Source organism: Rhinolophus sinicus, chromosome 17 (assembly GCF_057876585.1).
Source record: "Rhinolophus sinicus isolate RSI-liver-muscle chromosome 17, RSI-T2T, whole genome shotgun sequence".
In the NCBI taxonomy this organism is placed as follows: Eukaryota; Metazoa; Chordata; class Mammalia; order Chiroptera; family Rhinolophidae; genus Rhinolophus; species Rhinolophus sinicus.
This window is the reverse complement of record NC_142517.1, coordinates 166,854,657-166,881,809: the sequence shown is the minus strand read 5'-3', so window position 1 is coordinate 166,881,809 and position 27,153 is coordinate 166,854,657. Positions and strand designations below refer to the sequence as shown.

The window sequence follows — 27,153 nt, the reverse complement described above, 5'->3', positions numbered from 1 at the left end:
TTTCTCCCCTTTTCTGAGGGGCAGGAAATTGCTATGGATTAAAGACATGCCAATATAGCTCCCCAATTAGCCCACTCTAGAAATATGCTCATGCTTTCCCTTTTGTTTTCTTCTTTGTTCCTTTCCTTTCATTAAAGAATATATGTATATGGGCAGCTCTACCTGGTTTGGTTTTGATGGGATAATGGACAGGAAGCTGGACCATTGAATCCCTGGCTCTCTGCTGATACAGGGAGAAATTGAGCCCGTTAGGCCAGAGTTAAGCCCCCTATTCATTTCATATATGCTGTTGAACAGCTAGAGAGTAATGGTGATTTTTATTCCCTCCTGGCATTAAGTCTGAGAGGCAAACTGACAAATAACAAGAAAATTCAAAATTAAAGCTGACATTCCTTTCTTAATCCTTTCCAAGGTGCTTGAGTATGATTATTATTTAATGATTCTCTGTCCTTGTAAATATATAGGGTACCAGTCAACATGTGAAATTGTTCCAGATAATAGACATCTGCCTGAAACTAAGACCAAAATAGAGGCTGGCAGTGTAGGGTCAGATGGAAGCAGGTTTCTGAAAGCCTAAGAGGCAGACAAATGCAAAGCCCTCTTTGCAGTGCTGGCCAGGGTTGTTTTCAAGAATTCCTGTCATTTTGGTGACATTTTTCTTCTGTGTACAGCCCTCAAGCTTCGCCCTGCTATATGGTCACATTTTGCTTTTTAGATTCACCATCATTGATAGTGGATCAGGAACATCACCCAGGCACACAAAAGACAGTATATGGAAAAGAAAAGATTATTCAGTCACTAAGCAGGCTGACCTCGGGGCTGGCAAGCAAATTATGCCAGCCCAGGATGTCTGCTCACAGAATCACTGTGGTATGGCAGGTGATGCATGAGTGGTTTTCATAGCCTCGGGCTCCTTCCTGAGAGAGAGACTAAGTTGGAGGATGATTTTAGCAATCCTAGTGGGTAAGTCTGACAGAACTCAAATACCACCCCCAACCTCTCTGCTTGCGTGAGAAATGATGGCAAGACAAGGTCTTGACTTGTGGGTTGTTCGATATAAAGATAAGAAAAACCATTATCCCCATTCATTGTTCTTCTTTGAAACGAAAAGTTGCCCAAGCAGAACAGGGTTTCTTTTTCTTTTTTTTTTTTTATCAGAAATTTTGCTGATCCAGAGAGAAGCTCTGTAAAATGCTCACCTTTCCAATGGAGGTTAGCAAATAATGTTGACAAAATGGCTCTTGGTTTTTCTCTTTGCCTTGGTAGGTCAAGTCTTTTCATATTCAAATGCCATCTACTCCTAAAGTCATACGAAAGACCACTATCTTGTGAGAGAACCTAAACATAGGGCAAGTTTGTTTTTCTTCATAGATTTAGAGGTGGAATTTATTATTAGAAGAAACTATGAGTTGAATATTCATTAGTATCCTTGATCTTCTTTTGAGCAGAAGGCTTGAAAGAAACCTGGGTTTGGAGAGAATTTTTTTAATCTTTTCCTTTTCCTGTGCTTTCGGGCTGATGTTAAGTTCTGCCATCTGTAGGACATGTGTATTTTAAACCTCTTTTACTTATAAGCTTCAGTTGTTTCAGAAAAATGTTTTTTGCTTATGTTACCTAAACATCAGAAATTAGCTTCCATCTCACATGGTCTCTGTATTATTAAAATGCAGCTTGTTGTGCAGAGTTTTAATGGACTCTTTAGGGCCTTTACATATTAATATTATATACTAAGAACTATTTAAGTATTCCAAATAAAACGTATTCACAGTTAAATGTTATCTTTTATCTGTGATCATAAATGGAAAGGACAAGCTAGTTATCTTCGTGGTCATTTAGAAAGAAAAAATTATATCCTAACACAAACGTAGTCTCCTCACATCAGGCAACTTAGTCACATAATTCCAAGGGAGCCTAAAATTATTATTCTCTCCCTTTTTGTTTCTTATCTTTAAGTAGCAAAATCAAACAAAACAATTTTAACTTACTATTGATTATTTAAGTATGAAGTACTTACAGTAAGTTTCTAAGCTTCTGAACTAGTAGATAAGGATTCTGGATTTTTGGAGAAGCCATGCCATGATTCCAAGTAGAGCTTGTGAAACTAGTTTTGTTTGTTTGTTTGTTTGTTTTCTTTCTGCCAGTAAGAGAGGTCATGTATGGCTACAATGTAAGTATGAGATGAAATAGTCAGTGGATGGTTGAAACAAATGGAAAAGCTTCATAATGCTGTAAGGATTCTGTATTTTGTGAGAAGCCATGCCAGGGTTCCAAGTAGACCTTGTGAACTAGTCATATATGTGTGTTCTAGAAATATCACTAAAAAAAAAAAATATATGGTGAAGACTTGTAGAGGGCAAAGACTAGAGGCAAGGAAGCCAGTTAGGCTATTAAAGAGGCATATGGGAGAAACGATGAAGATGACAGCAGTAGCTATGGAATGGAAGGGAAAGAACTGTGAGACATGAGACCTGTTACTTCCTCCATATATGTTGTTGAATAAGACAGTCCCTATTCTCCAAAAGTTTATAGAAACAAAAAAAAATAAATATGAATATGCAGTTACAAAAGAATAGAGTTTCTCAACTTCAGCACTAATGACATTTTATACTGCATGATTCTTTGTTGTGGGGGATTGTACACTGTAGGATATTTAGTAGCATCTCTGGCCTCTACTCACTAGATGCCAGTAGCACCCCAACCCTTTGTTACAAGCATGTAGTAAATGCTCAGTAAATATGAATGCATAAGTGGGTAGATAGATTGAAGAATGATTTGAATGGTTTCCCATTCTAGCCCAGAGAGAAAAACTATAGTTATATATGGACTGAGCGCAATAAGTTCTGAGGTTATACACCTAACATGGCCCTAATGCTATTTCTACGGTTTGACATGCTGATCATGGAGATAAGTAAGGGGACTCAAACTACGGATGCATGTTTGTATTTTATTGCATATTTAAATATACATAATTGTATTTATTTAAATATCGTTCTATGTTACTTGCTGAGTGGGACATAACAATGTATGTGCTGGCACTCATCGCTAGTAATCAACATAGGTTTGGGTACCTACTATAAGCAAGACATTTATTTAGCATGTTGTAACGGGAAAACAGGGTTCGATTTCAATTCTGGCTTAGTTTCAATACTAAGCTGTAACAACCTAAGAGTCTTAGTGTCACTAATCTTTAATTTTCTCTACTATAAACATAATGTTATTTTGATGATTACATAAACTAATGTATATAAATAAAGTACTTTATGTATAGTGGGTTCTCAATAAATGTTACTTCCCTCTACCTTTTCTCCAAACAATCTATTATTGTTAGGAATTATATTTGACTCACACACAGAGCTCTGTAATAATGGCTTAAAGAGATAGTTTGTTTTTCTCCCACACAAAAGAAGTCTGGAGGTCTGCAATTCAGGACTTACACGTATGATGCCTCCACAAAGTCATTCAGGAATCCAGGCTCCTTTCAGCTCAACACTTTGCCAGTCCTACACTGTGGCCCTAATATGCAAGATGCCTGCTAGAGCACCAGTCATAATTGCTGTGTGACAAGCAGCAGACCGGAGGGAGAACATGTTGAAGAAGGTTATGCCCTCTTTCTTTTAAGGAGCCTTCCGAAATGCATTTCTGCTACATAGAAGTGTGCTCCTGTGTAAATTCCTTAAGACCTAGCATCTTAGAATATAAACAACAGAAATGTTGTAGCATTTAAATAATTCATTTTACCGTTCTATACCTAACATTATTTTACCAGCTCTAAATTAGTGTGTGTGTGCACATGTACATGCACGCGTTTATGTATATATTCCCAGATAAATTTGCTGTGTTTTAATATTGACTTTCAGAAGTGGAATTCATTAGTTCTGATGTTCAAGCATTATTTAAGTTTTAAAATCACATTTCTTACTGGGAACACTCAGAAACAATAATCTCCCAGCAGCAATAGCCACACCCAGTGTCCAGATCTGGGTCTCTAAATAACATTCTCTGATCAATACAATTGGGAATCCCTAGAGATGAGCGCTAATCACCAGTGATAAGTCATTAGTATAGTCTCATCTCTCCCATGGTATAAAGTGATGAAAAGGGAATTTACCTCTGTGTTACTCTTTCCAAAAATTTGTAACTCTAGTTCAATCATGAGAAAAACATTTAAAACCCCCAAATTGAGGGATATTTATAATATACTTGACCAGTACTCCTCAAATTTGTCAAGGTCATGATAAAAAAAAGGAACAAGTGAGAAATTGTCACAAACTAAAGGAGACTCGAGAAGCGTGATGAGTAAATGTAACGTGGTATTCTGGAGTTGGATCCTGAATAGAGAAAAGACATTAGTGCAATCTGGATAAAGTCTGGAATTTAGTTCATAGAAATGTACCAATATTGATTTCATACTTTTGAAAAACATACCGTAGTAATATAAGATGTTAACATTACAGGAAACTGGGTGAGGAGTATATGGGAACTCTCTGTATTATCTTTGTAGATTTTCTGTAGAGTTCAAATTATTCCAAAACATAAAAGTTTAAAAATACAGATTATTGACACACATTGAAAGCCTGTTATGTTCATTTGTATAGGGCGTTAATTATAGTAGATGTGTTTGAGTATAATCCACATGTATGCAGGGACTCTGTCTAGTTTATTTCCTGCTGTACCCCCAATATCTAAAGAAGTACCTGACATAGAGTAGGCACTCAATAAATACTTGTCAAATGTTGAATGAATATACATATGTTGCCTTCCGAAAACAAATTTATGTGCTTAGTTAAAGATAACACTAGGGAAGAAAATGTACACCAAAATAACCTCTGACCTGTTTCTGAATTATTGTTGATTTTCCCAGTGTATTATTTTGTAAATGGTAAGGGCATTCTGACTCGTCCTTCATTTCACAGTCCAGGAGAGTCAGCATACTTCCTCTCCATAATTTTCCTAATGGAACATTTTATGAGGGATAGGTCCTGGAGGAGTTGGTAACTGTCAGGCATTTTATTAGAAAAATAGGGGTTTGTAGCACTGATTCCATTTCAAAGAAGCTGAAGACTTTTATAATCCTAGGAGATTAATAGATCAGGGATTAGAAAGTGGCATGATACTAATTTTCTATAAATTAATAATTTTCTCTCTATTAGTACAAAGAAAGATCTAACAGGAAAGGCACTTGATTAAAACCCTAGCCTCACCACTTACAACCTATGTGATTGTAAGGAAGTTCTTTAATCTAAGTCTCAATTTTTCCCAGTAAAACTGGGATAGTAATACCTCACAAGGTATGTGCACGGTCCTCTATTAGTGAAAATACAGAATAGATTACTGTAACAAGAGCTCAAGAATTCAGTAGCTTTCATTAAACAGTGGCTTGTTTCTGTCTCAGCTAACAATCCAGGAATGGTACAACAGCTTTTTGGGAGCCCAGGCTACTCCATCTTGTTGCTTCACCACCTCTGGTCTTCATTTCTTTTTCGCATGCTCAACTCACCACTCCATCCCTCCATCCACATTGCAGGCCACAGGAAGGAGAAAGTCTAGAGGAAATACACCACACACCTTTCCTTCTACGGGCACGACCCAGAAGTTATCACTTCCACTCCTATCTCATTGGTCAGAACCTAATCATTTGACCCCAGCAAGCTGGAAAGAGAGCTGGGAAATGTTTTCTTTAACTGGGAAGCAATTTGCTAAACTAATACGTTATCATGGAGACTGGCAAGAAAACTAGCAGCTCCTGCCATATGTGCCTAGAGTCGTGCCTCATATGGAATAATGTTCCCCAAATAATGCTCTCTTTAAATCATCTGGCAGGTGATTAGTGTGAAAGGAAGAGGTAGGTGGAAACATTTTATCAGCTATAAGTTTTACATTAGTCAGAATTCAGGATTAGACCTTCCTGGGAAGCTATGTTTGCATTTGAAAACTTGCTTATCTTCTTGTAAATTAAGACACAACGCCCAAGACATAAGATTTATATTCACCCTAAGGAAAATAAGCTGCAGAAGTAATATTTCAAAGTGTACTTATTTTTGTATGTAATGGCTTCAGCTAACTTCTCTTCTAACTCAGGAAACGGGTAGATTAATTTAGAAGGAAACTGTGCTCTGTTGAAAAGGGGGAAGATGTAAAGTGAGCTACGTTACTAATTTTTTAATGTAGAAATTCTTTTGTTTGCTCAGTTGTAATTTTGTTAATCAGAATGTTTCTACTATCTACTCTGCATGGGTTCAGTTTCAAGCTTTTAGCAATAATTTATACTTACAGATAGGACTGCATCGTTAGAACTTTTTCATTTTTCTATTGGTGTGGTTTGATTGTTTTCCCAAGGATATTTACTGTCACCTGCTGAGCTTGGACAGTTTTGTTCTAGGCAAAGCAGTTTATACTAAGCCCCATTTATGCTCTGCTGGCCGAGGACATTCTTACATTCATGGCGCCCAACTGCAGGTTACCATCCCCTCATGTGATCTGTCAGACTGCATTGCTGACAGCAGGGCTCAGTTGGCCCTGCTCTTTGGGTGACATTGGCAACGTGAAGGGTGAACATGATACTGGTTGTATGAGTCGGCTTGGGCTGCTCTAACAAAATACCATAGACAGGTCATTTAAACAACAGACATTCATTTCTCACAGTTTTGGAGACTGGGAGGTCCAAGATCAAGCTTCCTGCCAATTCAGGTTCTGGTGAGAATTTGTTCCTGGCTTGCAGATGGTGATGCCTTCTGCCTGTGTCCTTACATGACAGAGAAAGAGGACTCTGGTGTCTCTTCCCCTTCTTATAAGGGCATCAGCCCTACTGGATTAGGGCCCCTCCCTTATGCTCTCATTTAACTGTCACCTCCTCATAGGCCCTGTCTCCAACTAGAGTCGTGTTGGGTGTTAGGGCTTCAAGATATGGATTTGGGGAGAATACAAATGTTCAGTCTATGCCACTGACTGTAACACTGATCCCCCTTTCATTTATCATGGTACCCACAAAAGGGGATTGATGTTGTTCCTAATACTTGCCCTGTGCCATGCTGGGCACCCTGCCCAACATTTTCTATAGGAGAAGAAAAAATAGCTCCAGCAGCTTCCGAAAGCCTCTTTCTCTAATGAGATGTTTGATTTAATGTTTGGTCCTACAAAATGCTTTATGAGTTATAACCATGTAATGAAATGATATTTGTGGATCACTCTACAATTTTCTTATTTACATTATCTCTTGAATCCTCATGGTAACTCCGTGAGAATGGTTAGGATGTTTTATTGGCTCTATTTTATATATTGGAAAATTGAAGATGGGAGAACTTCAGTGATTTCCCTAAGGTCTCAGGGCTAATAATTGATTAACGCTGAGACTCCATTTCAGGCCTTCTAATTTCCAATCCACAATAGACCAAATATAAGCTGGAATTTGGCACCATAGTCACAAAGGTTTGGTTTCAATCCAAGTTCTGTCACTTATTAACAGTTAGTGCGCAAGTTACTTAACTCACTAAAATCCCTCAATCTTCTCTGTGACATGAAAATAACAGAATCCACCTCATAGGATTCTAACAAAAATTAAATTATATAATGCATGTAAGTCACTTAGCATAGCACCTGCTGCACAGAAAATTGTTGGTTATTATTTTAAGTGCATATCAAATCCTATTGCATTGAATTTAACTCTGACACCAAATTTATACATTTTACTGGACTTTAGGATAAAATATTCAAATTATGAAAGCTACTGACTGATTTTGAAGTACTGTGTAAGTTTATAAGTGTTAAAATTCATTATATGAATTTTAGTGTGATATGAGCATCTTAACTGTCACCTCAACATCTGTCTCTGTGTGCACATTTATTCCTGCATGGTCAAGCAACAAATTAAAGCAGTTAACAACTAGCAGGTGTTTTAAACTCTACCAGTTATGCTTTAAGCAAGCCAGTGGGATTTTTTTGAGTTATCTGGCTTTGGTTTGAGGTCATTTAGTATTCATTAATGAAGAAAACTGAGTTTGGAATTCTCATTTTTTATTTTTTTATTTTCTCATATTTTATTTTATACCGATACCCCAGTAACAGTCAGCATGTGCTAATAATTCTGATCAAGTAACCATTTAAAGAAGCATAGATTTAGCTATTTAAAGATTGCTATACAGAAAAATCAAGTTATTTATGATTGTTCTCCATATTATCCAGGATTTATTCTTCACTGAAATACATATTTTTCTATTAGTGGGATTCTACAAGCCTAAGATAAGGGGTCATCACCACACAGGCTTATGTCAATCCTACTGACTGGCAGGTACTCTCCTAGTGCCCAGGTTTGTCAGATAACTTAATGTATGTGTCAGGGTAAGTCAATGACACATAATTTAATTTGTTTTGCGTATTAGTCCTGATTCTTATATGGAATTAGTAATTAGGAAATATCATACATTTCTTGGTTTAAAGTGTGTGTGTGTGTGTGTGTGTGTGTGTGTGTGTGTGTGTGTGTATGTAAAGGAAAAGGAATGTTTTTATTCAGATAACAGTTCTAGTTAAAGTTTCATGCAGGAGGTCAAATAAACTTTTCTTAGGTAGAAGAAACTACACCGAAAAACCAGGAGTTAACACACTTGGACAAAGTCTGTTATCAATGTAAATGGCATGACCTCTGATTTGTGATCAGCTGAACAAACAGTGAAGGACCAAGGTGACTTTCAGGCTTCAGGAATAGAGTCTAATGACTTTGCCAGGTAAAAGAACTGCTTCCCACTAGGTAGGTAAGGCAGTCAATTCTGAACCTTCTTGACTCTCATGAATACTACTAAAAACTTGAGTTTATCCTAAATGGTTCTCAGTATCTGGACATGGACAACTATGAATACATAGATGAGTAAGGTGGTAAGTAACATAAAATTATTTTCTTTCTATGCCTCGTAGCTGGGTTCAGAGTGACTGTACATATATAGACACCCACACACACCCTCTGATGGTTTCGATTTGAGAAAGCAAGATAAATATACCTACTACATCTGTTTGTTTTTGTGTATTATTGTTATAGTTTTAAGATACGATTTAACTTCTGATATGTACTCAGAAAGGAGAGTTACAAATTACCTTGTGTACAACTCACTCATTGCTTTTGTGACGTGTGCTTGTTTTGTTTTCCCTACTAGCTTCTTGAGAGCAGGGACCATGTCTTACTCAAGATGAACACAGGGCCTGGCCATAGTTGATGGCTTAATAAATATTTCAGTGAATGGATAAATGGATTGGAGCTTAAGAATGGATGTCTACAGTACTTAAATGTGCAGCATACATAAATATAAGCATGATATGAAGAATTTATCAATGTGTGTATGGATGCACATGTGTGCACATACACACTCACACACATGCATGTACACACACGCATCCCATATCCAGAGTACTATCACTAGTTAAGGAAGGTAAGTAATGTCTAAGGTGTCTGGTCACCAGTAAATATAAATATGTAATAAATAATGAGTAATTGCTAGAGCAGTAAAAATAATTAAACTTATTAATTAATTTCTGAATGTGAAAAATGGACATATCTGAGTTTAAAAACATTATGAGGGCTAAATATATCATCCCAAGAAAACGTACAGAAATGCAAACACATTAACATTTATTCATGGCCACCAGTTGTTTGTTGTTGTTTTTAAAAAAAAAAAAAACACCACCCCAATAAATTTAATAAAATAAAATAAAAAGAAAACAAAAATAACACACACCAAAAACAAATAAAAAAACACACATGAAAACAGACTGTCATTACAAACCACAAAGTTATTATTTTATTCTTTGTTTTCCTTACTGAGGACATAACTAGTGTTCATCTTACTAATTTACTAAAAGTACTGAAACATAATTTAGCGAAAAAGCAATTATAGTTTTTTTCTAATAAGAATAAGAGGTTATACAACTTATAAGGTTTTAATAAACCCTTATATTAATCTGTTTTTCCCCCAAGATTATTAATTATAAAAGAGCACGGGTCCAGTTACCATATTTTCTGCTAGAAATACACTGACATACACAGACAAAGTTTCTAAAGTAGATACCAGCTCTATATAATTAGCGAATTATAGTAATAGGTCTAACAGATATAAAGAAACTACATTTATGTATATTTTGGGGCATGTGTTATTAGAGAAAATTCAGTTTCACTGTGAAATTATGTATCTTATATATAATCAACTTTATATTATCTACTCTAATTAGAACTAGAAGTAAGTTAAAATGGAAAAAAACAAACAGTTATTCCAAGATCTCATCTAAGGAGGTAGTTTTATCTTTCTCTCCACTAATCTCAGCCTGAGTTGGCATTAAGAGGGATTTCCTCTCTTGAAGAATGGATAGAAATAGGCTGATGAAAGTGGGAAAGGAGAAGAAAATTTCAGTGGGAGAAAAATCACAGAGGTGAGAAATAGCATGATGTATATAGGAGACTAGAGACAGGTATGTGTGTTGCTGATGCAGTGTTTGAGATAGGGATGGTGAGAAATGAAGCTCAGACGATAGGACTCTCATCGTGGAGGACTATTCAAGCCACATTAGTGGAAATCATGTGATGAAGGCAAAGCTCATGGGCCTGGAAACCCTGTTGACTTGTTCATGCCGTATTCCCAACGCTGTGTATTGCTCTGACAGATAAGTCCTGGCCCTCAGCAGATATGTGTAGAATATATAAATGAAAAAAAAAAGATTTTTAGCGCGAAAGTAATGTGGTTCAATTTGGATTTTTGATATATTGTTTTGGCAGCAGCCTGGAAAATGGATCTAATAAGAATAAAAATGGAGTGAAGGAGAGTAGTAATGATAGGAAGAGATGAGGGTCCAAACTAAGACAGTGGTCAGTCTCAGGATGAATTTGAGACACTGTAGGATTACACATCTAGGACCTGGTGGTTATGCAGCTGTGAGAAGAAAAGGAAAGGTAGGAGGCATGTGTTGTGGTAGAGTTGCTATCATTTAACCTAAAGAATACAAGAAGAGGAGTTGTGTAGAAGAGAATCAAGTTCAAGTTTTTCTGTAAGTGTATTGAAATTCAATTTTTTTCAATTTTCACTTTAAAATAAACCCATGAAGAAATTCTTATAGATTTTCAATGAAAATCTTGCAGCACTTTAAATTTTTAAAATATGGGCATTACATTAGCAATAGGTCGGGAACATAATCTACATTCATAGGCATCTGAGCTTTAAAAAAATATCTTTTATTTTAATGATACCAAAACATTTTGACACAACTAATTGCCACTTCTTCACACATAAATTTTGATAGGGAGAGAAATACGTTAATTCTTTTCTCTCTCTCTCTCTCTCTCTCTCTCTCTCTCTCTCTCTCTCTCTCTCTCTCTTTTTTTTCCTTGATGTTCTTCCCAGGGATCTAGCTCTCTGCAGTGCAGGTGGGGACCTAATCAGCTACCACAGGGAAACTTTGAGACAAGTGGCCTTTGAAAGCTTCTCTGCTTTGCATGGTAAAGGAGGAATGCTTGGAAGCAAAGGAGAATTCCAAATAAACAGCATTTCCATTTCTGTTTCTAAATTTGGTTTTAACATTTAGTGAGGGGCCATCCTTCATTTGAACTTCAAATTTAAATGATGTTAAATTTAATCTGTACATAGATGGTTAAAAGTACCGTTAAACTATCTAATTCTTGTTCTGAAGATTTATAAGAAATATTGTTAACGGCTTTTCTTTCTTATTCTTTGCCACTGGCTTTCTTCTTCTTTTAAATATATCTTTTATTATCTCAGGATATTCCTTTAGGATGAGTAACTTCATTCTCTCACATTTCAGAGTAAAAGTAAAATCTCTCAGCACAAAGAAGTTTGGTTCTAGACACGGTTATGGGGCATCCAGGTTGCAGTGCCCACCAGGTATCTGGGTGTTGGAGCTGAGGCTTGGGGCAGAGCCTGGGGCTCTGAGTTGAAGCCCTTAGCAGAGAGAGTGCCCTGGGAGGAAGGGATCATCCGCAGGGAGGGTGTAGAGTGCGGCCAACAGAAAACCAGTGTTGAAACCTGAACATCTACGTCCAGAAGAGGGAAAGCAGAGCTCAAAGAGACAGCGCTATTTGATCAAAGAGGCCCGAGGAGGACCTGAAGAGATGTATAATATTAATATCTCAGAAGGAAGGGCTACAGAAGAGTTCACGAAGGAAGGAGGGAGAGAGCGGGATAAGCAGAAAGTTCCTCAGGCAAAACCCACTTCTCCTCATTAATCTGCCTTCCTCGTGGTCCTCCATCATTACGCAACTTTTTTGAACCATAAGGGAAGATGGTAGTTAATAATTTCAGTACTTCTAAATGTTAATGATTTATACCATGTGAAGAATATAATTTCCTCTGTGTATGGGTATGACTTTAAATTAGCTTCTCTTAGCATCGCTTCCATCTAGTTTATTTATAGGCTCAGTGGCTTTTAATGGTCTTTTCCTGTAACTACCTACAATTAATTTGTCTTTAATATGAGTGTTTCTATAGTCATTATTTTCTTGGTTATCCCGCAGATTTTACCATTGTTTACTCCGGGATATTTTTTATTCTACTGTGCTACCTTGTTCAGAATAAAACAGATAAATACCTTGCTCAGAGCCAAACAGAAATAGTTTAGATTCCGCTTCCATGGACTATTTTGATACTTTCACTAAGAGAACTCCTAACAATTTTGAGAAGGATAAACAGAGAAGTTCATTTTACTGTGCAATGTTCTGTGTGAGGACAATGCTGCCTGTCTGATTATTTCCAGTTCTGGTCTGCATTTTATCCAGAAAGTTGTGGTTCTGTTTTTACTTGAATACATTGTGGTTTGGCTATGTTTGCCTCACTGTAAAATGCAGCTCATATGTAGGATTCTAACCCCTTAATCTAGGCATGGGTAATACTTAAATTGCCCTCATTTTGTTAATTTTTTAAGGGCCATTCCTCTTGGGAAAAGATTTTGCTATCAATCTCATAGAGCGTTACAGTAAAGGAGAGATTTTAAAAAATCATTCCTTTTGGTTCACAGGGATATAGTTCTGTGTAAAGATAAAAGTAAGGCGGATCTAATAACAATGATATACTTTTTATCGAATGTAGGATCTCATTATAAACCTTATTTTCTGTGGAATTTTTGTGACTTTGTTTTGACCCTATTTCTTTGATTCACAAAGAAACTGAGGTATAAAGTAATTAAGAATTGTATCCAAAGGCACATAGGTATGAGATCTGAGTAACCTTGTCATTGCTGATGCAGCAACATGACTTTTCCTCTAAGCTTGCTTAAAATATTGATGGAGCCCTTGAAAGCTGCTCATCCGTTTTTGTTTATTTCCTTACATAACATTGATTTGTACTTTTTTAACTTCCAAAAATTCACATGGCACAATTGTTGAACAGTTCAAAAGTGACTTTCTTAAATTTGGCTTTTAACCTAAATTTTGGATTTTTACGAAAAATACCCAATAATACTGCATATAATATAGCAAGTGAATAATGCACCCATATTCATCAATATTGAGCAAAATGATGCCCTTTACTTTGAAAAGTTTTTTCTCAAGAACTGAACCCATCCTTTGGGTGCTTTTGCTTATTTTTTGTTTTTGTTTTTTCCTGGTAGCTGCTCACTTCACAAAGGATTGTTAACATATCAGTTGATGTTTAGTCTAGCAAATTAAAAAAATAAAATTATGTTATTCTTTTTATCCAAAAGTAAGTGATGTTACTTAAAATTTTCCTTCCAGTAATAGCCCATGTGAAATTCTTGTATATTGAGAAAAGACTGTAACTCAGATATGTTGATAAGCATTAATTTCTGATATAGATATACTACGAAATGCATGTGTAAAATTTGAGAAGGTGAGGGATTTGAATTAGCCATTCTCTTAGTAATTGTCTTCATCTTTAAAGTATCAACCTGTATTAGGTTCACATCAAATATTTGAGAGCAAAATCTTAGTATATTGACTAAATCTGAATCCTTGCTGTAATAATTGAGATACCTGAAAATCAAATATAATTGTGAAAATTCGGACACATTGTCATTTATTGAATAGTCCTGGTAACTTTTGTAATAGCCAAATATTTTAAACAAATGATTATCTTTTTACAGAGGAATTATAAATGAGAGCCTCAGTCAAGAATTCCCTTTTTCCTGGCTGTTATTTTCCCCCCTTCCTTGGGGTGGTGGGAAAGAAGCTGGGCACAGTGTGAAGAGGAGACCCCCAGAATCCAGCACTTAGGCCCTGGATGCTTCGTCTCAGCGTGTGGTCCTAAAAGATGAAAACTCAAAGCCCTGACTTGGAGTGGTGCTTCATAAAGTCAAAGCTCCCTTCAGACTTACTCTTCCCTCTCTGTTCTTTCTCTGTGATTAATCACTCCATCTCCCCAGGCTGGCAGCTTTGCTTTAGTCCATTGGATATCAGCCCCATATCCAAACAGTTACCAAGTCCTATTGAGTTTACCTCTTTTTTTTTGTTTTCTTCTCTCACTACAACCTCACCCTCAGTTCATGTCAACATTGTCTCTCACCTAGATGACTATAATGCTTCCTACTTGGACTCCTTAGCTCCATCAGTCTCTGCGCCTTCCTCCCACCCCTTCCCCACCAGCTCCTCTTGCACATACACATAAGGCATTCTCCAACCTGATGTTCCTAACATGAAAGTCTCTTCTTGTAGCACCCTTGTTTAAATCTGCCTTTGACTCATCACTACCTTTAGGTAACATCTGAACACATTAGCATGCCTTATAAGACCTGCATTGGTCTGGTCGCAGTTGATCTCTTTGGGAACATTTCTCACCCCAGAGACATACGTTAGTGTATATTGAAATTCTTTGAGTTCAGGGCACCATGTTTGATCTGGCTTCAGGCCTGGCCTTATGTGTAATTGCCTCTACTTAAAACAAACCTGGAACCAGCTCTTCCTCTTCTCCTACCTCACCCACTTTTGACGACGTAAGCCCTATTGTTCAGGGTTTCAGTTTAGACCTTACTTTTCCAAGAAAGCCTTACTGGACACCTATGAAAGAATTATGCTCCCTCAACATCCTCAGTATTGCTCCTCCTATCTCACTTTTCACTCTGTATTTTAAATGCCTCCATATTTAAGTGGACCCTTCACAAGACAGTTAGCTCCACAACGGCAGAACTAAGAGTTTCTTGTCCATCATCATATCCATAGCACTTCATACAGTGTGTGGCCTACAGTCAGCCATTAAATGGCAGATGACGTTTGGATAGATGGATTTCATACGAGGTCACTATTAATGGTAGAGTGAGGAAAACAGGAACGAACGCAGATATGGAGCCATGCCAAAGGGATCAAAGGACCGGGAAAGCCCAGAAAAAGCAGCATGGGGAAGTTGAAAAGCAGGCCAGTCTGCCTTGCCCGGACTACTATTTGTGAGGCCTAAGACAAGAACACATATTGAGGCCCACCCATATCTAACTATTCTGTTAAAAAATCAAGCCACTAAGCTGATAAAGTATATTTTATTCTCCTATACTGACAAATACATAGCCGTAAAACTTGAGAAGGCCGGTTATTATTTTAGAATTCCCAGATACCTCCAAGTTCTGTGCCTGAACATGGAATCCCGGTGTGGCTCCTGTCCCAGCCCAGCCCAGTCCTGGATTACAGGAGTATGGACCCATGCCCCACGGCCCAGCTCTAGCTGCGTTTCCTGAAAACAGCCATTCAGAGGCCACTCTGTAGCTCTCATAGGTGTTGTCTACCTCAGGGTGAGAGATCAGGAAAAGACATCTACTGGTATGCAGGTCCTGGAAGTGGTTCCAGGGCTATTAGGACATGGACATATGGAATCGCAGGCACCCAGAATGTGGCCTAGAAGTGGCAGAGTGAGATCGTGGACTCCATGAGGTTTGGTTCCCTTGGGCGGCAGACTAGGGAGAGGCCTGGGTAGCAAGTATTGTGTTTCTGGGTGATATTGCAAGCAGGAGGTGACCTGGATTTATCCTAGAGCTTGTGTTCCTGGTACACTCCTAGTGTATATCTGTGAGGGTGTGGCATTAGCAAGGAGTGTCTAATATTGTATTTTTAAAAAATCCATTTGAACATGTGAATAAACCTTAAAGGTTGTAGATACATCTTTCCTACCTAACTTCTTCATTGTTTATACTTCAAGACCATGTGACACTCTGTCCTGTTGTATTCTGGGAAGCAGTTTAAACTAGTGCTTCAGAGCACAGTCTTTCAAGTTAGAACAGGGTTCTGAGTCATGAGTTGGTTTGAGTTCTGAGTCGCCAGATAGTGGACAGGGTACGCCATCTGCTGAGTGGGTGTAATAAAATCTTCCTCTAGGATTGTAGTAAAAGCACGTGTGGTTCAAGTCTATAAAAGCTTAGCTCAAGTAAATGCTCAATAAATTGTAGTGCTATCGTCTTCATCATCATCACCATCATTATTTTTATAGCTGTTATTCCTTATTATCTGTAACTACTGCAATGACCTTGGGCAGGTCATGTAACTTCTTGGAAACTAAATTTCTTCATCCATGAAATGAGGTCTTTGGGGCAGAGGATAACTAAGGTTCTGTCCACCTAAGAGTGGGAACTTTATGGAATTCCTTCTTTTCCAGTTTCCGTTATACCTGAACTTGACCTCCAGGCTACTTTGTAAATTGTTAATGGAAGTTAGCTGCTGTGCATGTAATATCACTCTATGTGTTCTAATTTAAGCAAATCCGATACTGAAAATTTGAATTTTTTTGTAAAAACTGAAAAACTTTGGATTACATTTGCAGTTTATAAAACAAGTGTTTGCTTTACAGAAAGATTCATTATAGAGGTCTTCTATTTACTGGCTTTTCTAGTACATTAAAAAATCAAACTGGATTTACAAAAAGATAGTTTGCCTGCGATTTTTCAGAAGCGTATTAATCTCTTTGAATCACAGAATTATTTGGAATTGATTAAATCGGATTCCATTTGCCACCCCTCCCCCAAATGAACATTTGTTTGGGGGTTTTGTTTCTGTTCAGACTTTATGTCAGGAATTCTTAAATTAGGATCCACAGCCCCCCTTGTCTCAAATAATTTTATACAAATATTTGCCAGTTTCATGACAGCTAATCCTTTCCCTGTCCAGGGTTGTGTGTCATCTCATTGGAGGTGGGATGACGTGTAGAAATGCTATGATGCTGTTCGAACACAGGGCAGGCAGAGAGCTCAAGGATGATGGATTCCCTTGACTGGACATGATTCAAAATTTTCATCCTCTACGTGCTCCTGTAAAGGTTTTGGCTGACGTCTGTGTAAAAGAGTTGTCAGCTGAAGAGCAGAGAAGTGGCCTCAGACTCAGAATGTCCCGTTTGCCAAGTCTCACATGGGAAACATGAAGACAGGCCCCATTTGGAAAAGAATACCTGCTTTCTAAAAGATTTATTACATAGGGTCATGTTGCACAATGTGTGTTATGTTCAGAAGACTCAACTCCTCCTTGCTTCATTCACATTTCCCAGGAGAGCTAATTCATCTCTTTTCAAAGGAGGGAATAGATGGTGTTAGAATAAATGAAGGACCTTATACGAATGACAAAACAACCTAAGTCTTATTGGCATTCTGTCTTGGTTCTGTAAGCTAATATTGAACTTTCTTCATAAACATCCTGACCCAATACTGTGCAGAAATCTCTGAGGTTTGCACACTTAAAGACCTTATATATTAAGGTGAGGTCTGAATCCCCATCTTCTAACCTGTCAAAATAGAACATTTTTGGTGAGTTGGGAATAACACAAATCCATTTTTGGTTTCAAGTCATTTTAAGATATGCTATCTTATCACCTCAGACTTCACAGTGTGTCCTAGAAAATCATGCTGTTTTCACAGTGATATTAAAGGCACAGTGCGATTTGGTATTTGATTTAGCTTTTCCTCATGATTTCCACATGATATAGAACTGCTTCATGAAGTCACTTGCTGCTAAGCCTTCCAGACCTTTATTTGGCATAATGAGGCAAACAGCTACTTACAAATGTTTGGGAGTAGATCATGTGTATTTAGAAGTAGCCGACATCTGATATGCAATTATTCTTATATGCTGTATAGTGTAAAGACAGCGTCGCAGAGTAGTTAAAGTGTGGACTCTTGGGCCAGACAATGTGGATTTGAATCTCAGCTCTGCCACTTACCTGATTTGTGACCTTGAGCAAGAGATTTACTCTTTCCTATTCCGGCATCTACAAAATGCAGATAATAGCAAGGTCCTCCCTACTGTGTTAGTTTGATGAAGGGGTAAATTAATATATGCATAAAGGGCTTAGCACAGTGTTGGCATATAATAAATGTTATCTGTTAGCCATTGTTATACAAATATGTGAAGATGACCAATGAAATCTACTTTAGTGTTAGAGGATTCAAAAAATAAGTCAGTTTATCCTTCATTTGGGATAAGGCTTTCCGCTGAGTTTATTCTTATCTCTGTCTTGAAAAAGTTCTGAGGAGGACAGCTGCCATTCCTTCTGCTCTCTTATACCAAGTCTGCATATCAATCAGTGGGTCCTGTAACATCTGTGGACTGAGTGAGGGTTGTCGTGTACCTGTAAACGGAAATGTGCACCAAGCATTTGGTAGACTGAATAAATACTATGTCTCACACATACCCAACATACTCTTGCCAAATGTATGTCAGCCATACTATGATAATGAAATACTTTCATTTTAAATGTTACTGACTTTGTGACAGCATGCAATCAGTGAATACTAAGGAAAAAAGAATGGTAATAACATATGCAGCGTCCTTCAAACCGTTTGATTTGTTTTAAAAGTGTACTTTGAAAAGGCTAAGAAAATGTAGTTATACATTCATTCATTCAAAATATGTGTTGCATGCCTACCGTCGGCCTGGCCTTGTTCTAGAAGCTGGGAATAGAGCACGTAGAATATAGTTGTTGGTATACTAGAGATTGTATTCTTAGTGAGAGGTGACAATGAACAAGAAAACAAAACGAGATAATTTTAGAGACAGATAAGTGCATGGAGTAAAAGCAGAGCAATGTAATAGAAGAAAGATCCTGCTGAAGGCCTCGATTGTGTTTCAGCTGAGCTGCGACCAACTGAATTGGAGGAAGAGATTTCCATGCTGACGGAACAGCAAAAGCAAAAGCCTTGAGATGAAAATGAATTTAACATGTTTGGGAAAGAGAACGGAAGCTTAGATCTTGGGGCAGGGGGTGATAAAGGGAGGTGGTATAAGGTGAGGCTTTGGAAGTAAGCAGGGATTTCATCGTGTGGTAACTAAGGCCATGGTAAGATTTTATTCAAAGTGCGGTGGAAAACCATTATGCACTGGAGTAACATGGAGAATTTGTATTTTTAAACTGTTTTCTTGGCTGCTGTGTGGCTAACCAAGTGTAGGGGCACATAAGTGGTCCCAGAAAGATCCCTTAAGAACCCTTAGCTGTAGTCCAGATAGATGTTGATGGCTTGGGCTAAAATGTGTCAGTGACAAGGAGAGAAGCAGAAATGTGTGCAATATGTGTTGGAGGTAGAGACAACAGGACATATTAATAGTCTGGATGTAGGTGGTAAGCAAAAGAGGAACTAAGGAATCACGTATTTTAAGGTCTTGGTCAAATCCTGCATTCAGCGTGAAATTGTCTCTGCCCATTCTAACCCACCTCTGTCTCTCCTTTGGGTGCAGTAGCTGTGTACGGAGTCCATAATGTGTGTGAGGCACAGTTCTAGGTGCTTAGGATCCATTCATGAGCAAGATCCCTGTCCTTGTGGAGGTTATGTTCTCCCGTCTACCACTTATCTGTATGTGCCCATAATTCCCACCAAATTCTGTGTGCCTTAGTATTAGTCTATAATTGTTTCAGATATATTATTCTTGTTCTCCAAATAGACAGTTACCTTCCTAAGGACCAAGGATTCCAGTTTTAAGTTTACCATAATATCACCCTCAGTGTGGGGGGGAACAAAAGTAACAGTGAAAATATGTCTTTTTCATAGATAACTTCTTGTTTGTAGACTTGCCTACATTCAATAAGCAAATTTGTGAAAATCTAAGATTGCAATTCAGATAATTAGAAAGGCAATCATTTTTCCATTAAAAAAGAATTATTTACTCACTCAAGAGTTACTTTAAAATAACAGACTTCCCTAATGAATGTAATTAAAAGTTTATTAACAGGTCATTATGTATTTGTCAGGGGATGTGGGTAAAGGAACTGAAGCTAGATTATCAGGGGTCATAGTCAATTTAAAATTATCCAAAAGAGAGACAAAGGAGCTGAAATTTAGAATTATAAGCACACACACAAAAAAGAAAACAAGTTCTGTTTTCTAAAAATTCAAACATAAATATTTTTATAGAGGGCTTTCATTTTCTAAATTTAGAGCTAATAATCAACAATTATAAATTGGTTTTTAACCAGATCATGTTCATCCTGGCAATGAAAAGTAATGATTGGAATACATGAGAAAATTGTCCTCTGGTTATGACTTTCTGAGTATTTCTTAAAATTCATGGTTTTATGTTTTGCAAGGAAGACTAAGCATCTTCATAAATACTTTTCAAGAACCCTGATAATGCTGGCATTGAGGTGCTGTTGCTAGTGTAATGTTCTATCTAATACACCTGTCCCATAGGTTAATAAGCTTTGGAGCACTATCCCAGGAATCCAGTGACCATTTATGATTTTGTTTCTATGGAAAATGCTTCTGAGTTCTAGAATACTAATTTAAACCCAAGGTTAGAAACACAACCCATGTATAAAGGGTCCTATTAAACTTGTGTCTTTAATTCCCATAATCTATTTACTCGAAGATGATCATGATTATCAGTGGGAAAGAAAAGCTTTAATCAGGTTGTACGCAGCAGCACAGTTCTTGTAATAAGAGTATAGATGTCATTTCTGTTACCTCATTCATTCAACACATTCATTGAGTGCTTTCTCTGGGCAAGAGACTAGGCAAACAGCAGTATATTAAGTCTGGTCTCAAACCCAGACGAGCTTAAAGCTCCTTGGGGAAGAAGACACATACACAATAGAATGTCTTAAGTACCATAAGAGAGGTGTTATTGAAATGTATTGTGGGTTTAGAGGAGAGCAAGATACTTTCTGCTGATGGAAGTGGGAAGGCTTCCTGGAAGAAATGATATTTTAAATGCCACTTGAAAATGGAGAGAATTTGAAAGAGGACAGAAAGGGAAGGGCATCCTGGGAAGCACAACAGCATGAAAAGTGATAGAACTAGGAAGTGCGAGTGTACAAGGACCAGACAGTGCTTCATGCAGTGAACAGTTCTGGAGCAATTGCTAGGTATGAGGCACTGCCTAGGTGTGAGGCTCTGCCTAGGTATGAGGCACTGCCTAGGTATGAGGCACTGCCTAGGTGTGAGGCACTGCCTACGAAGCCAGAGACAGAAAGAAAAATGAGATTTGGTCCTTACTCTTGAGGAATAATTCAGTTTAGCATATTTTAGAAAGTGTTAGTAAGAAAACGGTTTTCAGTTATGTTTGAGGATGGTGATGGATACTGAATTTAGGTGTTGGATTGTATTCTATGGCCGATGGTAATAATACTTATCATTTACGAAATCCTTCTATGTGTTCTATGAAGTACAGTGTTCTATGTACTTTAGTAAGAATTTACGTACATTAGTTCCTTCAGTTCTCTTCTGTTTTATTCCTAATTTTCAGCTGAGAAAACTGGAGCTTAACAAGTCAATTAATCCGTTTAATGTTGTCCAACTGGTAAGTAGCAGAGAAGGGATTTGAACAGGCAGATTGGATTTCAGAGTACAGAAGTCACTAAGGGGAGCAATGGAAGATATTTAAATAGGAAAATAATTGATTAGAGCTGTTTGTCTTAAGAACTTATTTGACTTCAGGGAAAATACAGTGATTAAAAGATTATGCTAGTGAACAGCTAATGAAAACCTAAATGAAGGTCATGGAAATGGGAATGAAAAGGGGAAGGAGATAAAAGAGGTCATAAATGTAACTGACTTGATTCAGGGGCAATAAAAAGGAAGAAAGAAGTCAAACACAACTTCAGGTTTTAGAGTCTATATAACTGGGAGACTCATGGTGCCAAGCAGTGAAAAAAAAGAACCAGAGGAAGAATGTCCCTTGGAGGGTAGGGAGAGCTAAATAGTCTAATTTTGTACAAGTTGAAGTTTAGGTGCCCATAGGATATAGGTGGGAGGGGTACAGCCCATGGTTGGAAATGCAAAAGTTGAGTTTGGAAAAGAGGTCATTTAGACATGGGATCATATTCTACCAATGGTCCAGAGGTCAAGGAGGACTGAAAAAGGACTCTAAAACTATAGTTTTATTAGGCTGTGGACATGAGAAGCTAGATCACAGGATTTATGAAGTGAAATGATAGCAAAAAGTAACAAAGGAAGTGTAGGCTACTCTAAAACGAGTTAAAAGTTAAGGGAGAAGAGTGAGTAGTTGGTAGACTAAGAGGCTATTGGGAATGAGCCAAATCTTTGTTTTCCTTAAAAGTGAAATGACTGAAGAAAGAAAGTGGCTGATGGAGTAAGATCTTCGAATTGGTGGAGCTGTATTAGCGCAAGGGCACAGATGATGGGTTAGACAGGTGAGGGGTGCCTGGTGCCTCTCTGATTCATCCAGACTTTTTCCATTTTTTAAATGACCACTTAAATGTCACCTCTCTGCTGAGCCTTTTCTCTCCCACAGTTTCCCCCACAGAGGCTTAAATGTTCTTTATCCCATTCTCCTGCTCTTGGTACATATACACACCATGGACCAATGGTTCTCAAATCACCTGGGGAGCTGGTGAAAGTATACATTGCTGGGCCCCAACCCTAGAGTTTGTGATTCTGCAGGTATGAGATGGAGCCTGGGAATTTGCTTTGCCAACAGGTCCTCAGGGGATGCTGACGCTGCTGGTCTGAGGCCACACTTTGTATACTACTCAAGTAGACACAGGACCTAGAAGAGGTACAAATAAAGGCTTTAAGAGTTTGAGGATAGACTAGTTTGCCAGACCTGGAAATGTTCTAGAAAAATACTCCAAAGAATCAGGCATGATTTAAGGGCAGGCAAAAAAGAATGGAATATTTTGCTTAGCTCCATAAAAGGAAAATACCTTGAACGAAACATCAACGTAATCCCCACTGAGCAAAGAGTTTTCTTAGGAGTGGTCTATCATAGGTGTAGGGTTTTTATGTTGTTTTCTTAATAAAATGGTGAAAACCATGGCAGTAACTATAATTTTATTTTAATCGTGAAGAATGAAATCTTATATGAGCAAGAAGTGCACAGTTGTTATTTGGGGGAACATAAGTGTAGTGCTAGCATACTATGTTCCATTTAGAATGCTATTTTGTTATTCATAACAACTGAGATCATTGGGCCTGGACATATGCACCATTTCTAAGAGCTGGTTTTATAATTACCATTTTGATTGCTGCGTCTAATTATCCCCTTAGGTTTACCTGTCCCTGATAGTTACTGTGCAAATCTGACATAAGCAGATATACCAAATGGTTGAATTTGAGTGGGTATAATTTGTTCTGTACGTCACTAAAGTGTTGACTATGGTTGGCAAATGTGCTAAGTTGCACAACCGAAGGTGTAAAATCCTTCTGACATTTGCAAACATCAGTCATTTCAAGTTTTTTCATTCAGTCAGATGCCCACTAAGCTATCTCATCAGTATCAATTGACAATAAGCTTAGCAGAAGCACAGTCAGTCACAGACGCACTGTGTGACACAGACATATCAGAAGCCTTATTCTGATCACATGGTCAGATGCCACTAGATGGAGAGTGAAATTAGTTAGATATATGAGTAAATAATGTATCATTTTAGTTCCAAGCCTGCACAACTGCTAATTTCACCATGATTGTTCCCCATATAACTGAAATTAGGTTTTCAAGTTAAAATGCAGAACCATCCCCATTAATGTTATTAACATCAAATTATCTGCTTCAGTATTTTTGAATTATATTCTGTGAGTCTTTATTTAAAAACCTGAAAATCCACAGGAAAAGAAATTATTCATGCCTAATGGCATGCAAATAAATGATTCTGGACTGACAATATAAATAAAGTTCATGTTTTAAGCACACATTCCTTTTTGAAATAAAGAGCAATTTTAAAATAAAGATTTACTTGCCCACCTAGAGAAGAAAAAAACAATCCCCTCAAGTTGAAATGATACCAAAAATTCCATATTGTTATATATAAATATTTTAAGAGAATCAAATTGCTTTTCTGGAAGAACGAAGTGGCTGTCACATGATTTTTTATTTCATTTTTACTGTGGCAGACTGGTAGTTTCTGAGGAGCTGGGAAGATACTCAGAAAAATTACATGAAAGGAAGTAACGTGTCAGTCTTTTAGGATATATTTGGTTCAGTGTCATCAGAAAGTAGTCTGCCCTCTCTCTGGAATCAAGTTGCAAACACTCTCCTCAATAGTAATTAGAGCTAAGCAGCAATTACAGGACCTATGATTTGTTCAGATGCTCTGCCTGTCTGCTGTTTCTTAGCACCACAGTTCACAGGAGCACCAGGTTGAAATGATGGAATTATTTGTCTCTCAGAGTAATACCTCATACTGTACTCGAACGCAGAAGTGACCGTGGACTGTAATGTTAAAAGCGAAGGTAAGCATTACTGGCTAATCAGTATTTACACCTCAGGGAACTTTTTCATGAAGTATGTGACAAAAATGTAAAACAATTAAAATAAATTTCAGAAGAAGTGAAAGATATCAGCATTAGAGCGAACAGAATTTGCTAATTTCACAACTCCCTTGCCCACTATCATCTTGGTTTCCTACCTTGTTTTTATTTAAATTGTAATACTGGGTCATTTTGCTAAATATAATGAAGATGTGACTGGTTTCCCACATTTCCTTTATCTTTATGAACTATGGTTCCTTTTCCTTTTGAAGTTTGTCTCAGAATAACTACTAGGTAAAAATGAGATTCATATTTAATCCAAGGGTGTTAGAACCCTCCCTCTTTTCTTTAGGAAGTATATTTAAACTGATGATTGTGCATGTTCAAGAACTCACATTCAAAATGACAGAATCCTGGCTGGTAGCCTATAATAAAATTGAGTGACGTGAGTAATTTGCACTCGTGTCACATGATTTTTATGATAGGCACATTTCAAGCTTTTAATCTTACATCTAGTTCAAGTCAAAACTCAATGACTTTATGTTTATTTGGACCCTTGGGCATATAAATCTCTCTGGAAACCAGGTAAGTTTAGCTCCTCAAGAGGGAGTATCTATTGTCTGTTATGTGGATAGATGTATTTTGTATGTATACAATAGATATTTGTGAGATTCTCATTTCTACTTTGATATGCTCACTTTTGTTTTCCCCCACCGAAATAACCCTTTTCTTTCAATTTTGCCACTTTTTAAACATGAATAAATATTACTGTTTGGAAAGAGCTTAGAGACTCTTAGCACTCGGAAGATGTTTTTATCTTGTAGTACCCCGTGGGATTTCAGGTGGTTTGGAAAATATTGAAAGAGCATTGACTTCTTTTATTCTACCTCATCGGTGGATTAGAAGTGTCAACACAGAGGATTCAGTCCTCTCTTGAAAAAAGTGAATAGATTAAAGCCAGTGCATTCATTTTTCAAATGTACTAGAGAATTCGTGATGGAGGACATCTTAGCAGACACTTGCTCATGTAGTTATCCCGGTTAGGCTAGTACTTGATTGTGGAAGAAGTTTTTTCTAGCCTGGGTCCATCATTGGCTTCATTTTGTATATTTGCTTTGTCGTAGAATTATTTATCCTTGAGCACCATTTTCTTTATCAGAAAAACATGGGATGTAATAGTTTAGAAATGTTCTTAATATATGAGAAAGCACCTTGTCCTCCCCAATGAAAAGTTATAGTATTTATATAACCCAGGGCACTGATGATGAATTTGTATAAAAATATACCATTAAATTCTATGGTGGATTTAAGTTTTTAACTTGTCCCACTTTGTCATGCATATGGCAGATACTCTCATGTGAGCACATATGAAAACAGTCCTCAGTTGTGGCCACTGATGTGACTACTTGAAACGTAACTGGAGCTATGGCCTTAATTTAATTGTTTTATCTTGTCACAAGGACAAACTTGTTCTGATATTAGCAAAATCTTGCCATTAATCTTTTGATTTATAGAAGCAAATATTGAAAACAAAATACAGTATAGCTGCAAAACAAGGCAAATTTTATGAGGGCTTTCTAGTTCAATGTCAATAGTATGATGAGAGAGAGAGACAGAGACAAAGACAAAAAAGATAAGAGGGACAGACAAGCTCATATTCATAACGAGATGCCGGAGATATGAGAGACAAGAAAGATGAGAAAGGCAGAAAAGGTGAACAAGTGAGAGGGAGAGTGATTAGGGAGGCAGAGAAAGGTGTTTGAGAAAAAAAGAGACACAAGTCAATCAAAGTTTGGAAATAGAGATTGTACAATTTGGGAACTTTGAATTCTTTTTGCATTTTCTTTAACTTGAAACATGCTTTGTCCAATGCATTGAGCACCAGGTCCATTTCCATGAATTGTTTACTTTCCATTGTGTCCTTTAAAAAAGGGAGCTTAAAAGGCTGTTTGAAGTTCAGAAGAGACCAAGAGTCAAAACAAATGTTCTTCAAAAATAAAATATTCCCATTGCTTTGTAGCCTTATGAAGCAAATCATAGAAAAGGAAAGTGATGAGTACTGTGATTAAATTCTCTACTTTCCATGTGGCTCCTTATTAGAAAAATCATTGTCTTTGACTTTGGAATTGATTGGAGGAGGGAGAAGGAGTCATTTGGGAAGCCAAAAAGAAATTCCACAGGAGAAAAACTGGTACCAAGTCAATATAATGGTACAAGAACAAACATGATACACAGGGACAAGGGCAGTAGTTTATGATGAATCACTTCCAATGCAGAAAATCCTTGGACATTCACGGGAGGGCCTTATCTGATGCTGTTTTGCATATCACTAGTGTCCCAGAAGCCGCCTGCCTGACTGAAGCAAGTAGCATCAATTTCTAGGATGTCAGGACAATGGCAGAGTTCCAAGAAGGCAGGCCAGGGATTGGTCATTCTGTTCAATACCCACAAAAGACCCTTTGCAGTCCAAGCATCCCCTGGGTCACAGGACACTGTTTCTCAGGATAAGGGTGGTGTCACGTTGTCTCCCAGTTGCCCAGATCTTTTGTTTGA

The 27,153-nt window shown here is 37.5% G+C and overlaps 1 protein-coding gene across 8 annotated transcripts in view; it reads left to right on the top strand.

Moving 5' to 3' along the window:
* ZNF385B (zinc finger protein 385B) overlaps positions 1–27,153 on the top strand; it is a 375,248-nt gene that overhangs the window by 260,155 nt on the left and 87,940 nt on the right. The window contains exon 1 of one of the 8 annotated variants that reach the window (XM_019739358.3): positions 8,725–8,865. The exons of 5 other annotated variants lie outside the window; for them this stretch is intronic. The gene's annotated coding sequence lies outside the window, so the exon portion shown is untranslated. Of the gene's footprint in view, positions 1–8,724; positions 8,866–24,473; positions 24,583–27,153 lie in introns of those variants that run through there. 2 more of the 8 variants (XM_019739360.3, XM_019739355.3) reach the window with 2 other exon arrangements.